This window comes from Aquarana catesbeiana, linkage group LG01 (genome assembly GCF_042186555.1).
Source record: "Aquarana catesbeiana isolate 2022-GZ linkage group LG01, ASM4218655v1, whole genome shotgun sequence".
NCBI classification, from domain to species: domain Eukaryota; kingdom Metazoa; phylum Chordata; class Amphibia; order Anura; family Ranidae; genus Aquarana; species Aquarana catesbeiana.
Window position 1 is genome coordinate 210,538,144 of NC_133324.1, and position 14,475 is coordinate 210,552,618.

Here is a 14,475-nt window from a genome sequence, read left to right on the forward strand (position 1 = left end):
TATTTGTATTCTTCTTCTAATACTGCTACTGTTGTAAGTCCATGATGGTGCTAAATCATTAAAAAAATACACATTTCTCTATATATTTGTTATCATCAGCTTCCTTGCCAATCTAAGATGTCCTAACAAAAGTTTATAGCAATCAATTGCCAAGTAAAAAGAAGATTTAGGCAACTGAATGTGAAGATTGTTGGTTGCAGGCAGGGCTTTTTTTCTCAGAGCATGGGTGCAGGAACTTCTCCCTTCCGAGTCACCCCTTGACTCCGCCCCCTACCCACCTCTGAGCACCATGCCTTTGTTCTACACCTTACCCACCTCCCAGTACCACCCCTTTTAGAGAATAGAGAACCAAGTATTGTTTTGTGGTGCTAAGTATTTTGTATGAAATTTGTTAATGATAACAAGAAAGGCAGTAAAATAGTAATCTAGCAATAATGGATACTCCTGCGACAATAGATCCACCCCAGAAGCAATGGACTCCCAACAGCCAGCATCAATAGACCCTCCAACAGCCCACAACATTAGACTACTACCTCAACAGTAGATCCCTCCTAGCAATGATTGACTCCCTGCAACATAATACCCACCCTGAACAACAATAGATACCTCACCAGCAACAATAGACCCCTCACAAGCAACAATAGACCTCCCAGCAACAATAGACCCCCCTGCAAAAATAGATTCCCTCCATAAACTATAGATTCCCCAGCAGCCAGCATCAATAGACCTTCCCTCAACAGTAGATCCCTCCCAGCAACAACATACTCCCAACAATAGAGGATACACCCCAGCCACAATAGATCCCCCTTCTTTTGCAAAAACAGATCCTCTCAGCATCAATAGACCCTCCAGCACAGCCCAGCACCCCTTGCCATTACATACGTTCATTTCTGGAGGTGCCGGAACTGTGTTCCCCCACGTTTCTGTTGAAAAAAAGCCCTTGGTGCAGGTAGGTATAGATCTGTGGTGCGGAAATATCACTTTAGATCAGGGTAGAGGGAACAGAAAGGAAAAGTGCATATTATGTGAGAGTAGACTTAATATTTTAATAGCTTGCACCTGTCTGTTAAACTTATTCTGCATTAAAGGCAAGTTGAAGCTCAGTCACACTCTGAGTTGAGGTTCGTTACCTACAGCAGTGAACAAAACATGGAAGAAGCCTAAACATTTATATAGATATTACATAATTGTATTCTTTTTTTTTTCTGCTGTTATACTGTAATTGTGACTTTTTTTGACAGAAAAGCTACCTTGATAATAGTAATTTATAAGGTGACATCATGCTGGTAAAGTGATATATTTACATGAATGTAATATAACATGTAATCTGAGAGGTCCATAAAATAGGTCACTTAATCTGACCTGAAACTGAAGCAAGTTATGCATTGTGTTACTAAATGTGGTGCTCTAATGAAAATAAAACACATTGCTCTAAAGACTACCTTGGGAATATCAGCTTCTTAACTGAATATGTTTAACATCAATCATTGTTTTTGCAGTGATATTTTTCTCTTCTTTTTGGAATGTCCACTTCTTTACTACAGAAATCATCCGATGACCTTGAAAAGAGGAATAGCATTTACTTGTCCAGAAGAAAAATTATTTGCAAAAGTATATAATAATTTAATAATCCTTAGTCTTTTAAAATGTCAGTGCTGTATTTTTTCTAATATACTGATTTAAAAGTAATATATTTTAATCTTTGAAGAAATGGAAGTGCTCTCGTCTCTCGTGGGTCTAATGTTTTCTTATAGTAAGTAAGCAGACTCTGTCATTTAAATGTAGTTTAGCTTTAGCTGAACATTAGCTGAGTATTTTATTTCTTTCTCCCTGTAGCACAGAAGGTTTAGGTTTTCTATATTTCTAAATAAAAATTAGAAAAACCGCGCTGAAAAACCCAAATGTAAAGACAAGACTATAGCTGCACAAACAAAACACCAATATCTGTGTAAAATATACTAATAAATCAAAATAAGTGCGCTCATAATCTGTATGCAAGTGTGATGATATTAAATGAAATTAAATTAATTGAACGTACATAAATCATAGTGCAATGGATAAAATATCCTAAAATGAGTGTGCATTAGTGTACAGAAAACACATATATAAACAACTTGAATATATCAAGCACTGAATAAGTGATCACATTAATATATCACTAAACACAACAAAACTCGTCAACAGTGAAAACACGTGAAAATAGTGAATATAGTCCATAAACTGAACAACAGAAAAAAGTTCCATGAGTGTATGTCAAATTCATGAAAATAGGAGAACACATCCACGATCCATCAAGCCATAACCCATATAGATGAAGGGAGAAGAGAGGAGTGTATAGATGTGACTCTCAGTTGAAGTGAATCCAAAAATATTAAAGGTGGACCCTTACCCTAAATGGTGGACCTCCCTATTGGCAAGGTCTTGCATGCAAGCAGATTTAGCCCTCTGCGGGGACCGTGGAGTGATGGCGTCCAACACAGCTGATGTGTCCAGCGTCTCCAACCTGGTGTGGTCCAAATCGTCTGCCTGAAGGGGCGGGAACACCCACTAGTCCCAGGTCGTTTTCACATAGCTGACATGTTGCTGAGAAGCTCAGTACAAATCACATATACAGTGAAGTTATATATATATATATATATATATATATATATATATATATATATATATATATATATATATATATACAGTACATACATAGAGAGAGAGAGAAGAGAAGAACTTTTTAAAAAATACAATCGGATCACTAAAATAAAAACTGGGCATGTAGCAAACCATTTAAACAATTACTTCTGTTCATTCTTCTCAGAAATAAATTGCACCAGTAACAACAAGTTGGGGACTCAGGTAGCAGAGGAAGAGGCTCGCTTAAAGCCTAATAAAGCAATGCGCCCTGATGGCATTCATCCCAGAGTTCTAACAGAAGATGAGGTATAGTTGTTGGACCGTTAACAGATTTTTTTAATCAATCTCTTCTAACAAGAGAAGTTCCCCATGACTGGTGGACAGCTAATATTTTACCTATCCACAAGAAGGGCAGCAAAGTAGAAGCTGGCAATTACAGGCCAGTAAGTTTAACATTGGTTGTAGACAAGTTAATGGAATCACTCCTGGAAAGATGGGTCATTGATCACTTAAAAATACACAAATTGCTAGACCAAAGCACCATGGCTTTACTGAGGGCAGATCATGTGAGACTAATCTGATTGAATTTGTATATTACCAATGTTTTGGACCAGGGTGGCACTGTGGACATAGCATATCTTGATTTCATCAAGACAATTGATACAGTTCCACATAATGATCTAATACACTTGGAACAATACACTCATTTGGAACAAAGATCAGTCACCAGTGGTGTACCACACGGCTCTGTACTAGTTCCTGTTCTATTTAATCCATATGTAAATGATATAACTAAAGGGATGGTTGGTAAGGAAAGTATTTTTACTGATAACACAAAGGTGTGCAATAGGGTTGATATCCCTGGAGGTGTCTGTACCATAGAACATGATTTGGTATTGCTTGAAGACTGGTCACAGCAGTGGAAAAAGTTTCTAAATGTAAACTAATGCAACTAGCGAAAAAGAATCCCTTGAGAGAGTCCAACATTGGGGTACAGTGTCGGATAGCACTACAGACACCGCTACACTGATCTCAGTGTGACCGTGTGATCGGCCGTGTCCAATCATGGCTGATCACGATGTAAACAGGAAGAGACGTTTAATGGCTCTTCCTCACTCACGTCTGACAGACGTGAGTAGAGGAGAGACAATCGGCGGCTCTCCTGAGAGGGGGTATGTGCTGATTGTTTAGCAGCGCCCCCCCCCCCGTGAATGCCCACACTGGACCATCAGGGACACCACCAAGACCACCAGGGATGCCCACAACAGATGGATAACCAAGGATGCCACCCTAGACCGCCAGGGATGCCAGTAAGTGCCCAAATAATACCAATCAGTGCCCACACATCTTGCCAGTCAGTACCAGTCAGTCAGTGCCTGCCAGATGTCTCCTCATCGTGATGCCCAGCAGTGCCATCTATCAGTGTCCATCAGTGCCACCTACCAGTGCCCATCCATGCCCATCAGTGCCCACCTGTGCCACCTATCAGTGCCACCCATAAGTACCCATCAGTGCCGCCTATCAGTGCCCATCAGAGCTGCCTATCAATGCCCATCAGTGCTGCATGCCAGTGCTAACTATCAGTGCCCATCAGTGCCACCTATCAGTGCCCATCATCAGTGCCCATTAATGCCACCTCATCAGTGCCCATCAGTGCCACCTTATCAGTGCCCATTAGTGCAGCCTCATCAGCGCCCGTCAGTGAAGGAGAAAACCTATTTATTTACAAAATTTTATAACAGAAACAAAGAAAACCTTTTTTTTTCAAAATTTTTGGTCTTTTTTATTTGTTGCACAAGAAATAAAAATGCCAGCAGTGATCAAATACCACCAAAAGAAAGCTCTATTTATGGGAACAAAATAATAACAAATTTGTTTGGGTACAGTGTAGCATGACTGTGCAATTGTCATTCAAAATGCGACAGCGCTGAAAGCTAAAAATTGGCTTGGGCAGGAAGGGACAAATGTGCCTGGTATTAAAGTGGTTAATATACTTGCTCTACAAAATTCTTATAAATGAATGTCTCATTGGTACATGACCCCGGATCGCATATCCATTTTTAATCCTGACACTTCACCGTAATGCTTCCGAGGCTGTACTGACCATGGCACTTTATTACATATTTGGTGGACATGTCCTGTAGCTTCTCGTTTCTGGACCAAGATATATGATCTATTATGTTCAATTCTTCATATCACTCTCATTAAAAACCCTTGGGCTGCTCTCCTACACAAACCTGTTCCACATCTTAATATCTGTAAAAGAAAGCTGGTGGGATTTGTTTTCTTGGAGGCACAACAAATATTAGCCAAAGCATGGAAACAGAAAGCAATACCCTTCTCTGAAGTCAAAAAACGCCTCTGAGGTTCTATGGTTCATGAAAAATGTACCTCTATCCTCACCGATAACCACACTAAATTCTTAAAAGTATGATAACCATGGCTTGATTATATCAAATACTTGAATATTGATCATTCCCTTCTTTCTCTCTGACCAACCATTTCAACTACTACTGTCAACACCAATAGTGGTTCCAAAATGCAATTACCTCCTTCTTGTTCAATTCTTACTAACCCCTCCCCCCCTCCCTCTTCTCTCTTCACTACTTTCTTTTTATCCATTTACTTATATATTTTTTCGATCCTAATTCACCTGACCTCTATGACTTGAATCTTTTCTGTTCAATTTTAAGTTTTCACTTTGTTATGTATTAATTGTTCTTATTCTTTATTATTATATATAACATTTTTATGATACATTTAATACTATATTGCTTCTTGCCAGTTGTTATACTATTTATCATTCTAATGTTCTAAAACTGGTATTTAATTATAGAAACGCAATAACATTTATTGTAAAACAATTTCTAATCCGGCAATGCAGTCCGACGTCAGGGGCAATTTGACAGACATCTGTGTGGGTTCCTGCATAGATGTCTATACAAATCCTGGCTTCCTGACTTTCTGGCTTGTCTGACTATTCGTTCCAGTTACCAAACTATGGCTATGTTTTGACTACGTTTATTCTATTTACTTTTATTATTAAACAAGTGTGATTTAACTGTACTTCTGTCTCAGTCTGATTCATGGTTTCTGACAATAAGCGAAAGCCAAGAATTCAAAAGATGCAGTCAATCCACTTGTTGGTAATATTTCTTCCTGATTGGATGAGCAGGATCACCGCATGGATCAGTTTGCCATTGCATTACAGATGCTTCTGAGTTGCACGGCTCACCTAGAATCTCCCACTGTGGCTGCTCCAGTACAACCTGTGTTGCAGGCCATCCCTGCTGCTGCTCCAGTCTCTGCGCAGGTACCCTCCCCAAGTAATACCTCTATAAGAGGTATGTCTGGTTCCGCTCTGCTTCCCAGCAATTAGGGGGTGATCCAGTCCAATGCAGATGGTTTCTCAACCAGGCGTTTCCCACGGACAGAAGAAAAGTAGGTTTTGTGATATCTTTGCTTTCTGAAAGAGCCTTGGCCTCGGCAAACCCTCTATGGGAGACGCAAAAACCCATTGTACCGAGTTACCCAGAGTTTGTGGCTTTGTTTAAAGGGTATTTGACGTTCCCGCATGCTCCGCTTCTGCTGCCAAGTGCCTCATGTCCATTAAACAGAGTATGAAAACTGTTGCTGATTAGGCCATTGAATTCCATACTCTGGCAGCAGAGGTTGCTTGGAACAATGAGTCCCTCGTGGCTGATTTTTCTCATGGTCTCTCAGATAGCATCAAAGATGAGATAGCAGCCTGAGATGTACCCACTGAGCTGGAGAAGTTGATCACATTTGCCATCCTCATTGACCCCAGACTCTCTGAGAAAGAGACTCGCTTTAAAGGAGCACTTGCGGAAGCCTCCTGTACATTTGTCTCTGAGCTTTGCAGTCCCACCCTTGCCTCCCTCACCTCCCATGCCTCCTGGTACCGAGTCGGTCAGTGAAAGTGAACCCATGCACTTGGGCTTCACACGTCTCTCTGTGAATGAGAGAGCCCTTAGGAGGAGGGAGAGAGTGTGCCTTTATTGTGGCCAGGCAGGTCACTTTTTGAAGTCTTGTCCTACCTGTCCAGGGAACGACCGAACCTTGAGGTCCTGGCCCAGACAGATCTTAGGTGGCATTGCTTCGTCCCCAGTTATCCAGAAGGATAAGCCCCTGGTTCTGGTCACCCTTTCTTGGGCTGAATCGACTCTGGGGCTGCAGGCCTGTTCATTGATGCTGCCTTTGTATCAAAGCACTCGATTCCGCTGCAGCTGCGTGTCACTCCACTTGCCATTGAGGCTCTTGACGGGAGACCTCTACAGCCTGCCCATGTGACTCATGAGACTGCTCCATTGTCCATGGCCATAGGCACTCTTCACCATGAGATAATTCTACTCCAAGTTATTTCCTCACCTAATTTCCGCTGGTTATTGGTTATCCTTGATTACAGAGGCACAACCCCTCATTCGATTGGCTTTGTGCGGGGGTTCTCTCCTGGTTGCCACAATGCAGTGAGACATGCTTTCAAAGGGTGGCTAAGGTCCTGTGCAGCTCTTCGCTCTCCTCCCTGCTGGAGGAGTACTGCGATTTCAGTCACGGTGATTGGCTGGGCTATTTTTGCAGCTTTATTTTCTTTCTTTATAACCAATTGAGTGTTACCTTGGCTTTGTGTTTGGAATCATTGTCTTGCTGAAATGTCCATGTCGTTTCATCTTCATCATCCTGATAGATGGCAGCAGATTTTCATCAAGAACGTCTTGGTACATTTTTCCATCCATCCTTCCTTGATGATATGATATGATATGACGTTTGCAAGTACTGTATGCTGAAAAACAGCCCCACACCATGATGTTTCCACCTCCAAACTTATGTTCATTATGGCATCCAAAGATTTCAATTTTGGTCTCATCTGACCAGACTATATTCTCACAGTATTTCACAGGCTTGTCTAAATGTTCTGCAGCAAACTTTAAACAAGCTTCAACATGCTTTTTCTTCATCAATGGAGTCTTGCGTGGTGAGCGTGCTTACAGGCTGTCAAGGAAGTAGTCTTGGGGGGGCGTGGCGACCAAGCTCCAACATGGACGCATGAGCTGAGAGCTCCGCTCGGCCACCAGAGAGAATCGGCATACATCCGAGCCCATCGGTGCAATCCATACACCCGCTAGCTGGTACCATACCTCCAGACTCCGCAGCATGCACGGGGCATGCTGAGGCACCGCAAACATCCACAGCAGCCTCGGAAGATGGATAGCTTCTTCTCGGCCTACAACAAAATGGCGGCAGAGCGCGCACGAAGAAGCCACAGGACACAGCCGCAGTGCAGCACAAGGGACAGATGAATCCTCCCACACTGGCCAACAAACTCGCATCCCGCAGCGGATCCTCTTCTGGGACTTCTAGTCCCACAACCAGAAGTCCGGCCAAACAGAAGCAGAGGATTACCTCACCAGAAAGGCCGCTGGAGGATCCTAATATGGAGGTAAGCGGGCCCTCTGATAAGGACAGCGCCACAGTGCAGCCATTACTGGATCCTATAGTATCTTTCCCCACAGCAAACAGGCCTGTTTCTGACACAGTCCTAAAAGAAATGCTTCTATCACTAAAAGCATCTCTGAAAGCTGACATGACTGCAGAAATCAGGAACTGCCAAAGAGAAGTGCAGGCCTTAGGCAGCAGGGTAAACCACATAGAGCATAAAATGGATGATTATTCTACGTCTTTCAACACACTAGTGGATGCTCATACAACCCAAAATGAGGAGATAGCATGGCTTAAGAACAAAGTGGCAGATTTAGAAGATAGATCCAGGAGGAACAACCTCAAAATCAGGGGTATACCTGAAGACATACCTGCCTCCCAGCTACTACAATATGCCCAAACGCTATTCTCCACTCTGATACCCGCCCTGTCACCACAGGACCTCATAGTGGACCGAATACACAGGATCCCCAAGCCTACTTTCTTCCCAGATCATACCCCCAGAGACGTACTTCTCTGGGTATATTACTACCATGTGAAAGAACAGCTCCTAATGGCCTCCCGCAAAGATGTAAATCAAACACCCACCATACGCGGCTCTTCAGCTGCTCCCAGATTTGTCCAGACACACCCTGCAACAACACCGCAACTTGGCAACAATCACTAAAGCCTTAAGGAACCACAAGATACTCCACAAATGGAGATACCCTGCAAAGTTGTATGTCACCCACAATGGGGTCTCCACCCTGATTTCCACTCTGGAGGAGGGCATTGTGGCCCTACGCCAATTGGGAATTCTACCCGAACCAACGGTTCATAACACGTCTCATCCACAACCGTCTCCACTACAGGAAGACTGGCAGGTGGTCTCAAGGAAAAGATCCTCCAAGAAAAATACCGATGGCACTCGTGTACATAATGCTTAATCAGCACTCATATCTCTCCGGATACAGGGGTTCACAGTTACAACCCTTGTCTTATCCCTCCATTTAGTACGCAGCAGTTACGCCTGCAAATGGATCGGTTTAAGGATCTTGTTCTTAAAGTTCTACTTATGTCTTCTTCTTTATTTCTGTTTATTTTTTATTGTTCTCTATGCACCATGTCTACTGCATGTCATCTTGAAGACACCGTACAACACTCTCTGCCTGCGAAGATGCTTTTTTCCTTGGCTCCACTAAATGGAAGATCGGCCCACAAGATGGACGGCTATGGCCACAGTGAGTACACAAGTATAACAACAACCCACATTACATACGCCCCACCCCATGGTTTTTAAATGCCTATCTATTAATGCCAGGGGCCTAAACCAGCCCACAAAAAGATTTTCAATGTGGGCTGAGGTGACAAAACACAAAGCGGACGTATTATGTGTACAAGAGACTCGTTTCCAAATCTCAGAGACACCCAAATGTACACACAGAGAATTCCCCCATGTGTTCCTAGCCTGCACGCTTGGTCAGAAAAAAGGCGGAGTGCTGCTGGCAATCAGAAATACTCTGACCTTTCAATTGAAGGAAACCATTGTGGATGACAATATCCGTTATATCATAGTCAAAGGAGACATCAACTCTAAACTCTACACACTGGTAATGTTATATGTATAACAGATTGCTCAAGAAGGTTCAATCTCAAATGTATGGTAATCTCATTGTCTGTGGAGACTTTAATCTTACTGTAGATCCACAATTGGACTCCTCAGCTCCTAAAGGGAACCATCACAACTGTTTGAGTAACGTATTACAAAAAACTGATCTGTTTGATGTATGGAGATGTCACCATGCAAATGAACCGGACTATACCTTTTTCTCTTACAGGCACTGTTCCTATTCACGTATTGACTTATTTCTAATTGACAAATGGTTGTTACAAAAAGCAGTGCTTTCTCAGATCCATGACATTACGTGGTCAGACCACGCAGCTATCACATTGTCTATTAATGATCAGGCTGTCTCCTCCTCACCACCCATCTGGCGTAGCAACACTAGATTAATGCAAGACCCCCTAATATCAACAGAAATCTCACAACACCTCCAAAACTTCTTTCAGGATAACGCACTTTCAATAGAGGACCCATACAGTATATAGAATGCCCACAAGGCATACATGAGAGGCATATTCATCCAATTAGGTGCACGAGAAAGAAAACGTCATAACGCTAAACTCAATGCGATTCTAACTGACATACACAACATAGAGACACTCAACAAAGCCTCCCCAACCCGAACCATGCTCAGTCACTCTCGAAATTAAGAGAAAAACTGAGAGAGTTACTGTCACAGAAATATGATACATATCTCAGAAGGCTAAACTTAAACTCATACGCCAATGCAAATAGAGCGGGTAAATACCTGGCTAACAGAATCAAAGTTATTTCTTCTAAAACAAGGATAGCACATCTGATTCACCCTACCCTTAAACATAAGATCACCAACCCACAAGACATCGCCAATCAGTTCGCCAACTACTATAGTGCACTTTATAACTTACATAAGGACACGTCCACTATTCAACCCACAAAGGCCAACATACAACAATTCCTGAACACCTTGAACTTACCCTCTCTATCAGAAACGCAACCGCACTCCCTAAATTCTCCCTTTACTACGCTCAAAATCCAGAAGGTTATTACTACCTTACCTAATGGCAAATCACCGGGACCTGATGGATTCTCAAATGAATACTTTAAATTATTCAACAACATACTAGCACCATATATGCAACCGGTATTTACTAAAGCTGCAACCACAGCTACACTACCCCCCGAAATGTTGAAGGCATATATAGTTACACTACCAAAACCTGGAAAAGAACCCAATACACCTCCAAATTTCTGTCCGATATCCCTGTTAAACACTGACATTAAAATCTACGCCAAATTATTAGCCAAACTCCTAGCTGAATTCATGCCATCCCTCATCAAAAGAGATCAGATGGGCTTTGTGAGGGGGAGACAGACCTCAGACGCCACCCGTAGAATTATTAATATTTTACACTATGTTGAAAAAACCAAAACGCCTTCTCTGCTGCTCTTTATAGACACAGAAAAGGCATTTGATAGACTCCATTAGACTTATATGTCAACGACACTCTCTAAGTTTGGTCTTGGTGGACACATTCTGAATGCAGTTCTCGCCTTGTATTCCAGCCCTTCGGCTCAAGTATATACGTCCAGCATGTTGTCCACCCCCTTCTACATAACTAATGGCACTCGCCAGGGATGCCCACTATCCCCAACAATTTTCAACTTGATGATTGAACCGTCAATCATTGAACGCATTCTTCAATCTCTGGTTTCAGGTTCAGAGAAAGCTCCCATGTCATAAATCTATTCGCAAACGATGTCATTTCGCTTTTAACAAAACCACAGACCTCACTATCTATAGCACATGAGATATTGCAAAAATTTGGGGAGATCTCGTACTACAAGGTAAATTTCACTAAATCCTTAATTTTAAATCTTGGAATACCCTCTACAGATAGTAGCTCACTGCAACACTCCCTTCCATACAGCTGGAGTAAAACCGGGATACCTTATCTAGGCATCACTCTGACCAACTCCATAAAAATGTTGGTGGAATCTAATTTCAAACCTCTGCTGGCCAAACTGGATAGTCAAACCAAACACATAGCAAAACAGGAATTTTCCTGGCTAGGAAGACTTGCCGCATTTAAAATGTCAATCTTACCACAAATTTTATACATCCTGAGAGTACTTCCTATAGACATCCCCTCTTATCTCCTTAAATCCCTATCGGACCTCCTATGGAAATTCCTCTGGGGGGCTAAGAAGGCTACATGCTCACGGAACAAACTAATCCCACACAAACATGCAGGAGGGGCGGGTTTGGTTGACATATGACTACATGTGGGCAACTAGACTAGATCAACTTCGCTATTGGTTCGCCAAATTGGATATACCACGCTGGGTAGAAATTGAACAATATCTAGCCCTGATACCAGATCTTGTGGCAATACTAATGGGAGATACCTGGGTTCCATGGGAAATTAACAAACTTCCCCCAACTCTACAAATATTGCTCAAAGCTTGGAGATTCTTTCTCAACCAACACAACAAAGATAGTCGTATAATAAATTATACCTTCCCTCTAAATATACTAGCAGCTAAAATTCCATTACTATCCCTGAAACACCTTCTGGGCCATGGGATCCCAACTGTTCAGGATCTAACCATAAACAATGTACCCAAATCAGTCAAAAGTATAATTAAAGAATTCGATTTACCTAGTCATACCCTCTTCACCTGTCTTAGAATTACACACTTTCTCTGTACATACCCCATTCCCACCATTCAATTGCCCTCCAAAATATGGAGCACCTCACCCATCAAAAAAATAGCTGTAAAGGTATATCACTTTATTATAACATTCTGCAGGACAAACTTAACTTCAGGAAAACAGAGGCACTTAAGAAATGGGAAGTGGACCTAGGCACCGCGTTTACAGACGATCAATGGAAATCTGCACTTCAGATTGTCCACAAATCGTCATACTGTATAGGACATTGGGAAATGACGCTCAAAATATCCAATAGATGGCAGTACACCCCATGTAGACTAGCAAAAATTTTCCCAAATACTTCTCCTCTCTGCTGGCGCAACTGCGGACATAAAGGTCACCTCATGCATATGTTCTGGGAATGCCCATGCCTAACCAGTTTCTGGAACCAAGTATTTCAATTAATATCCTCAATCACAGGTATACATACCCATTCCAATCCAGCGTTGGCAATATTGCATATAGGAATAGACAACTTTCCATACACAATGAGACCGGTTTTAACATACATTCTCCTGGTAGCTAGATCATTGGTACTCCGATCCTGGAAAAACGCACCCACTGAAAATATTTCTGATGTAATAAGGATAGTACAAAAACACTACTCATTTGAAAGAATGTTGGCAGTAACCTCTCTTAAATGCAAATTATTTGACAACAATTGGTTAATTTGGACATCCAAATACAAAAACATTTGATATTTGATGACACTGTTTATTAATGAATAGTTTATATCATATAAGCAACCTTTGCAATTCCAAGATTGTACTCATCAGATGACAAACATGCGTGCATACCCATATGTTTCTACTTTCTTATTATTTGTAATGTCTATATTACATTTCTTGATATTATAATTTGTATTGATAAAAACTTAATAAACATTTAATAAAAAAAAAAAGGAAGTAGTCTTAGGACTGGCAATCCTGCCAGTAACCGTCATGGTCGAACCAGGCGCATCCCCAGGCACATGCGCGCACGCAGATGTGCGACAACAGTGACACGCAGACGCATTACGGCAGATGCCCACAGACGCCGTGCGCACCCGTGTGCACAGTGACAGTGTTTGGCGCCCTCTGGCCTATTTAAACCTGCTGCAGCTGTATGCAAGTTGCTGGATTGTCATCAGCTCCCTGTGTTCCCAGTACCTGCTGCCTGTATCTGATTACCTGATTCCTGTTACTACTCGGCTTGCCTGACTCACCCTGATCTCCGCCTGCATCGACCTCTGGCTTGGACTTGACTACGCTCCTGTCTGTACCCCTGTACCTTCGCTTGTCTTATCGGTCTTGACCTCGGGCCTGGCTACTGACCCTGTTCCTGATTAATCCTGTTGTGCCTGTTGTGCCTCTCTCGGACTGCTCCTATGGTACACAACCCCTGGCCTGCCTTGACCTTGTTCCTGGTTTCTCCACTGGAATACTTTGCACCTTTGGGCACCGTATTCCCTGTCTCACTCCCAGGGTTACGCTGCACTTAGTCGCAAGGGGCGCCCTCTCAGCAATCCAGCCTCGCACTTGGAACCTGACAGTACAATTCAGCCATGACTGAGGCCGGCAGAGGTGCGTCCCCTGTGGAGGCTCTGTGCCAACAGACTTCTACTCTCGCTCACGTAGTCCAAAGACTACAGGAAGGATACCTACATCTGGAGGGTAGGCTAAAACTACTAATGGAACCAGCTACCCCTACGGTGATGACCCCACCTCCTGAGCCATGAGTACCAATGCCTGAGCGGTTTTCTGGAGATCGACTAAAGTTCAGATCTTTTAAAAATTCCTATTTGCTTTATTTGGCCCTGCAGCTCCAGACATTCTCCATTGAAGCTACTAAAGTTGGATTCCTTATCTCTTTGTTATCCGGTGATCCCCAAGCATGGGCTCACAGTCTATGGGAGCAAAAAGACCCAGCTATCCACACAGTGGACACCTTCCTCGCAGCCATGTCTCAGCTCTACGAGGATTCTCTGCTTACAGCCACCGCTGAAGCTGCCCTGCACTCCCTACAGCAGGGTCAGCGGCCGGTAGAGGACTACACCATAGACTTTCGTCGATGGTCTGCAGATACAGGCTGGAATGAGGCCACTTCAAAGTATCAATTC